Raw genomic sequence first — 6,000 nt, forward strand, 5'->3', positions numbered from 1 at the left:
GTGTGTGTGTGTAGGGGACATTATGTATGTACATAAGCATGTAAAGGTCAGAGCCAATCTTATACATCCATTTCTCAGATAAACCTTGTTTTTAAAAACAGAATTTCCCACTGGCCTGGAACTAGGCTAGACTCAATAGCCAGCAAACCTCAGGGACCTACCATATCTTTCGGACCATATGACAACTTCCCCTCCAAAAGTGGGGGGAAATTACGGTGTGCCTTATGGTTCAATTGCTGTCTATCGGGCATCAACAAAGAGGTTACTTACTGATGTCTTCAGTGTACCAGCCAAGGAACGCGCAGGGTTCAGTGTGTCCGTGGGAACAGAAAGAGGGGTGGGCGGTATCACTGAAATCCCTTCTCACACAGAGCTTGGTCACTGAGCCCCCACATCCCCATCTCACTGGTCTAAGCTGAATGCCTATCTCAGCTTGCCTGGTAAGCAGGTGCGTGTCAGCTTGCTGCAGGGAGGGGGCAGGGGGGGTGCAGTAAAACGTGTAGCAATAAGGAAGCTCTATCTACCATTTGTCCCTCTTTAACTCCAATGGGGCCACGTTGCTATGCAGAAATCGTTACTGGGCATATGGAATAAGACAGAATTGATCATTCTGCATTGTGACAAAGCTTAATCTTATATGCTAGTTGGGTTGTTTAATAAAGTTTAATTGTTAATAAACAGAGCCAACACTGCATATGTAAGAAGACAGATAGATTGAAAAAGTGTGGTTGGCCAGGCGTGGTGGCAGCACTCAGGAGGCAGAGGCAGGTGGATCTCTGTGAGTTTCAGGGCAGCCTGGACTATAAAGCAAGTCCAGGCTACCCAGGGATACACAGAGAAACCCTGTCTCTAAAAATGAAAAAAGTAAAAAAAAAAAAAAAAGTGTAGTCCAAACGTCTTGGAGGGCTTCTGGAAAAAAAAAACAAAACAAAACTGCTTTATTAGTGCTTGACCAGTTCAGAGCACATGTGCTCAGAGCACATTTTTGTTGTAGCGAAACAAGAAAAAACAGATTTAAAGAGATGAAGACTCATATAGCTATAACTCCTGGGAGTCTTACCAGCCAGTTGCAACCTCTTGATGTTTCAATCAACAAATCATTTAAAGTCTTTATGAGAGAAGAGTGTAAGAAATCGATGGCAGCTGGGAATCATGATCCAACTTCAACAGGAAGGATAAAAAGGCCCACTATCACTCCAGTTTGTGAGTGGGTTCAAACATCATGGCAGTCAGTGAAGGAGGAAATCATATGATCATTCAAAAATTGTGGCATTAGCAATGCCTTAGACGGAACTGAAGATAGAATCATAAATGAAGATAATGAAGAAAGTGACACAAGTGATTGTCAGCAACTGAGCTTCCTAAATCCTGACACTAGAGACAATGAGTGTTTGGGGTTTCTAGAAAACTAGAAAAGTGCTTGAGTATCTAAGTCTTTCCTCTATATTTTGTTATTTTAATAAATATTTTATTATACTAGTACTAATTTGGTTCAGAATATTTTTTTTCTTGTTCTACTACCCTAAAAACTGGGTGCATCTTATGGCCAGGTGCGTCTTATGGACCAAAAAAATGCGGTATCCATCTCTGCCTCTTTGTGCTGGCATTACAAGTGTGTGCCATCACTCAGATGCTTTGTTTAGTTGTTTTTTGAGATGGGGTGTCTCAGATGGAGGGGTGCACACCTTTAATCCCAGAACTTGAGAGGCAGAGTCAGGTGGAGCTCTGAGTTTGAGGCCAGCCTGGTCTACAGCGTGAGTTTCAGGACAGAAACCCTGTCTTGAAAAACCAAGAGAGACAAACAGAGAAGGGGGAGGAGGGAGAGAGAGAGAGAGAGAGAGAGAGAGAGAGAGAGAGAGAACGGAGAGAGAGGAGAAAGGGGAGGGAGGGGGCTCTCAACACAGCTCTCCTGCTGTCCTGGAACTCTTCTGTAGGCTGTGCTGACCACAGAGATCCCCCTGCCTCTGCCACCACACCTGGCCCACCCAGCTTTTCTACTCGGATCCTGGGGATTAAACTCATGTGCAAGCACTTTACTGACTGGGCTTCCTCCATAGGCCTGGCCTTTTCTCTTCTTTGTGCAGCAGCAGTGGCGGCAGCAGCAGGTTAGACCACTATGTCCAAAGGGCAAAAGAGGATAAATGCTCCAGAGACAGAGCCTAAAGCCCCCAAGAGCCCCAGGCCATTTCCCTGACCCACAGACCAACCAGGCTGAAAGGAATGCTGAGGCCAGCTCTGAAACCAGGGCCTGAACACTTTCCAAAGCTGGCTAGAGCTGCCCAGCGGGAGAGGGAGAAACACCAGAGCAAAGGCTGGGAGGTGGACGTGGCACAGATGGCATAGAGAGGTACACCCTAAAGTATCTGGGAAGAACAGGGGAGCCTCTGGGCTGAGCCCACACACTCAGCCTCCTCAGAGAGGGACTGTGGGCCAGTGCCCAGAGCCCAGCCTGCAGGGCAGGAGTCATCCCAGAATCCCACCCACCATCCTGTGGACCAGGAAACACTGGCTTCCCAAAATGAACACTGTCACCAGCCTTGCCACCTCCATCCTTGGGCTACTGTCTCCCGGAAGGAAATCTCCAACCACTCATCTCCCCATCTACCCTTTGTCCAGCCTCCTCCCATCAGCGAACACGGCACACATCTCAGATCCTGCTTTGCAGCGCTCTACAGGTGGCCCCTCAGGCTATGTCTTCGGCCTGTGTCCCAGGCCTTTCTGTTGGGAAGAAAGTACCTCATGACCTCACCCTGGGACATCTAGCAGATAAACCAGCTTCATGCAACGTCAAGGGTCCCATGGCCAGGGCCACTGTTGAAAACTCAGCAGAAAGGGCCGGGTGTGGTGGCACACACCTTTGAGCCAAGCACTCAGGAGGCCAAGGCAGGCAGATGGCTATGAGTTTGAGGCCAGCCTGGTCTACAAAGAGAGTTCTAAGACAGCCAGGGCTACACAGAGAAACCCTGTCCCAAAAACCAAGAGAAGAAAGAAAAAGGAAAGAAAACTCACTAAAATGAACATAGAAAAAACTGGCCTCTCCTCCCCACTACGATATTTTTTTTTTCAGAGACAGGGTTTTTCTGTGTAGCCCTGGCTGTCCTGGACTCCTTTTGTAGTCCAGGCTGGCCTTGAACTCACAAAGATCGGCCTGCCTCTGCCTCTCAGGTGCTGAGATTAAAGGCATGCGCCATCACGCCTGGCTCCCACTAGGACATTTTGAAAACACGGCATAAACAAATACATGACAGCAATAAACTTCTCCAAAGATTTCTCCACACAGACCACACTCCACAGATGAGCCAGTCCTTGGAGGCAAAGGACAAGCCACCCCGTCTTCCCTATCACCCAGTGTCCCTTGTAGTAAAGGACCACTTGAGACTAACTTACCAGCTCATCTGCCTGCCGTGCTCGTAGGACTGGTAGGCCTACCAGGTTCTTTCCCTGAGTTCAGTGAGGGAGCAACCAACATAAACTAAGCCACTATGTCCCGCTACTGAAGAGAGGCATCCATGAAGTGAGATGAAGTGCATAAGGAGATACAGGAGGAAGGGAGAGATGGGAAGGCACTGAGCAAGCAATATGGCCTTTCTCTCCTCAGGCTAGCTCAGGCCCACAGGAGACTTTTGCCTTTGGGCATGGGGGTTGGGTTCACAGATCTGACACATGGGCACTGTGTCAGAACTAGATGCGAAGGCCAGAAGACTAGGTCTTGCTCCCAGCTCCTGGCCTGACTTGCCTTGAGACTCGAATGACCTCATCTTTCCCAATAGTCGATGGGGCTGCTGGTCCCAATCTTGCCTAACTCACGGTAAACCGATATGAGGCATGATCAGGACCCGTTGGTACGGGAGGACTCGGCCTCCCCACCCCGAGGCCTCCTTTGTAGAAGCCCTCAGAAGAGCATCATGGAAAACCAAGATGACCTAAAGCCCGAGGAGCCTTATTCAGCACCACCGGAAATGGCTCTGAGATACCTGTCTGCACAGATAATGACTTCAAATCCCCTAAGGGAGGAAGTCTGACCGTCCGCATAGAGCCAGCCGCCTCTTCCGAGTGGGCTTGTCTCCTAACAGATCTGGGAACTGACTTTTCTTGTCCAACCAAACCCCAAGTCACCAGCGCACAAGCTGCCCTACTCTGCGTAGCCTCTGTCACTTATAAAAGCAGCCCCTGCTCCAACAGTTCCCTTGTCCACGGGCCTAGAGCTGCCTGGTGCCCTTAACTACACAGTAGGCCAGGCAGTTCTACTGATCTTAGCTCATCCTCCGTCCAGCATCATGGATCCTGGTTCCTACTTTCCTCTTGAGCTTTCCCTCTGGGCTGGGCCTCTTTAAAAGACCAGCTACCCAAAGGATAGCAGCTAGCCAGCTACTCAGCACCTTGGAGCTTCCTTCCAGTGGTGTAGGCATGCGGGGCGGTGGGGGTTCCCCGCTGGGATCACTCCGAACCCCAACCTAGCAGGGTCCAGCATCCTGGTGATTCCAGTTAGGTGATGGCTTTTAGCGAGCGTGTCCCTTAGTCACTCTAAGCAGACCGCCTAGCCCCCTGGCAAGCCCCCAGCCACAGAGTAGGTCGTCCCTGCCACCAAAAGCCCACAGATATCCAAGGGAGGGGTGTGCGGGAACCGGTGCCCCAGTGATCTAGAGCCTCGTGCTTCCCATGTCTCCCGTCCCCCGGCCCCCGCCACGAACCCCACCCCCGGCCCCCGCCGCCGGGCTGAGAAAGGAAGCTTCTAGGGAGAAGCGCGGGTCGGAGGCGGCCTGTCGGGTCCCGCGCCCCGACCGGAGAAGCGGAGGCTCGAGCCGCCTATGACCACCCTGTGCGTCCTGTCCCGAGGGAACCGAGGAGAGGACCCTACAGCCACGCCCGTCGCCCGCGCTCACCTGCCGCCGCCGCCGCCGAGGGACCTGGCTCACACTGCAGTTCCCGCCGGAGGGCGCGAGAGCCCGGGAGCCCCCAGATGGCTGTCCTGACCATATGGGGCGCCGGCCGGGGAGCTCGCGGCGCAGGCCGGGAACGTTCCTCACACGGTCCCGCGTAGCCGCCTCCGGCTCCGTTTCCAGCGGCGCTAGACCGCTAGACCGTCTTCCGAGTCCCTGAGGCTTCAGGAGAGAGCCACGCCCGCAGCCTTAGGTCACTAGACAGACTACATCTCCGGGTTCCCAAAGTACCTCTCCCACGTGGTCCCCGGCGCCTGGCCCATTCCCTCCTCCGAGGAGACCAGACAGTGATGTCTCAGCTGCCTTCCTTCAGATCTCGCCTACCCTTTGGCTACGCCTGTTTCTGGAAGGCTCTACGCAGCAACTAATGCTCTCCGGCCAAACGTAGACGTTCCAAGCTTCTGTCACCCAGACCTTGACCTCCTAGGACTGGCTGAGGTGAAAGCCACCCACCCATCTGTCTTGCAAGCACAACTCTATTGACCTAGAGGACAAAGCCAGCCTAATAAAGTAGGTGTATAACCTCATGGTGACCCCTATAACCTGGGGTGGGGCACCAGAGTTGGCACGAAAAGAAAATCTACCGTTTCTGAGACTGGGCAAGCAAGAAGTGAGTCATTATGAAGTCCACCCAGCAGGACATTCAGCTGGGTGAATGTCCTTCTGTCCCCGCATCCTTGTATCTATGAATGACGTTTCACCCTGTTGGGAGCGCTCAGGGCATCTGCTATGTACGTTTTTTCAAGAGCCAATTCAGCCTTGATAGGATCTGCCCAAGGATGTGTTGAGCATCTGGCTTCCAGCACACAGGTGATCTTGGGACAAATAGAGGGGAGGAACTTGTCTGGTCTAGTGGGACCCTGGGACCAAGGACCCTTTTTAAACAAGAAAAAAGAGACTCTAATGGGTCATGACTCTGTTTCCCACAGTAATTCTGGGACCCAACCCAGAGATCATACTGGGTTGGAATCATCTGGAAGGTAGAAACTGACTTCCACTCCACGTGGCCAATGAGGCCCCAACCAAAGCTTATACCCCTGTTTCCAGCAAGCCTACCCAG

The 6,000-nt window shown here is 52.0% G+C and overlaps 1 protein-coding gene across 1 annotated transcript in view; it reads right to left on the reverse strand.

Moving 5' to 3' along the window:
* The window catches only part of ADCY7 (adenylate cyclase 7), a 60,321-nt gene extending 54,924 nt beyond the window's left edge, over positions 1–5,397 (reverse strand). The window contains exon 1 of the mRNA XM_084757145.1: positions 4,884–5,397. The gene's annotated coding sequence lies outside the window, so the exon portion shown is untranslated. The remainder of the gene's footprint in view (positions 1–4,883) is intronic.
* Between the last annotated feature and the right edge of the window lie 603 nt (positions 5,398–6,000).

The sequence above is a fragment of the Acomys minous genome (genome assembly GCF_964271855.1).
Source record: "Acomys minous genome assembly, chromosome: 14".
NCBI lineage: Eukaryota > Metazoa > Chordata > Mammalia > Rodentia > Muridae > Acomys > Acomys minous.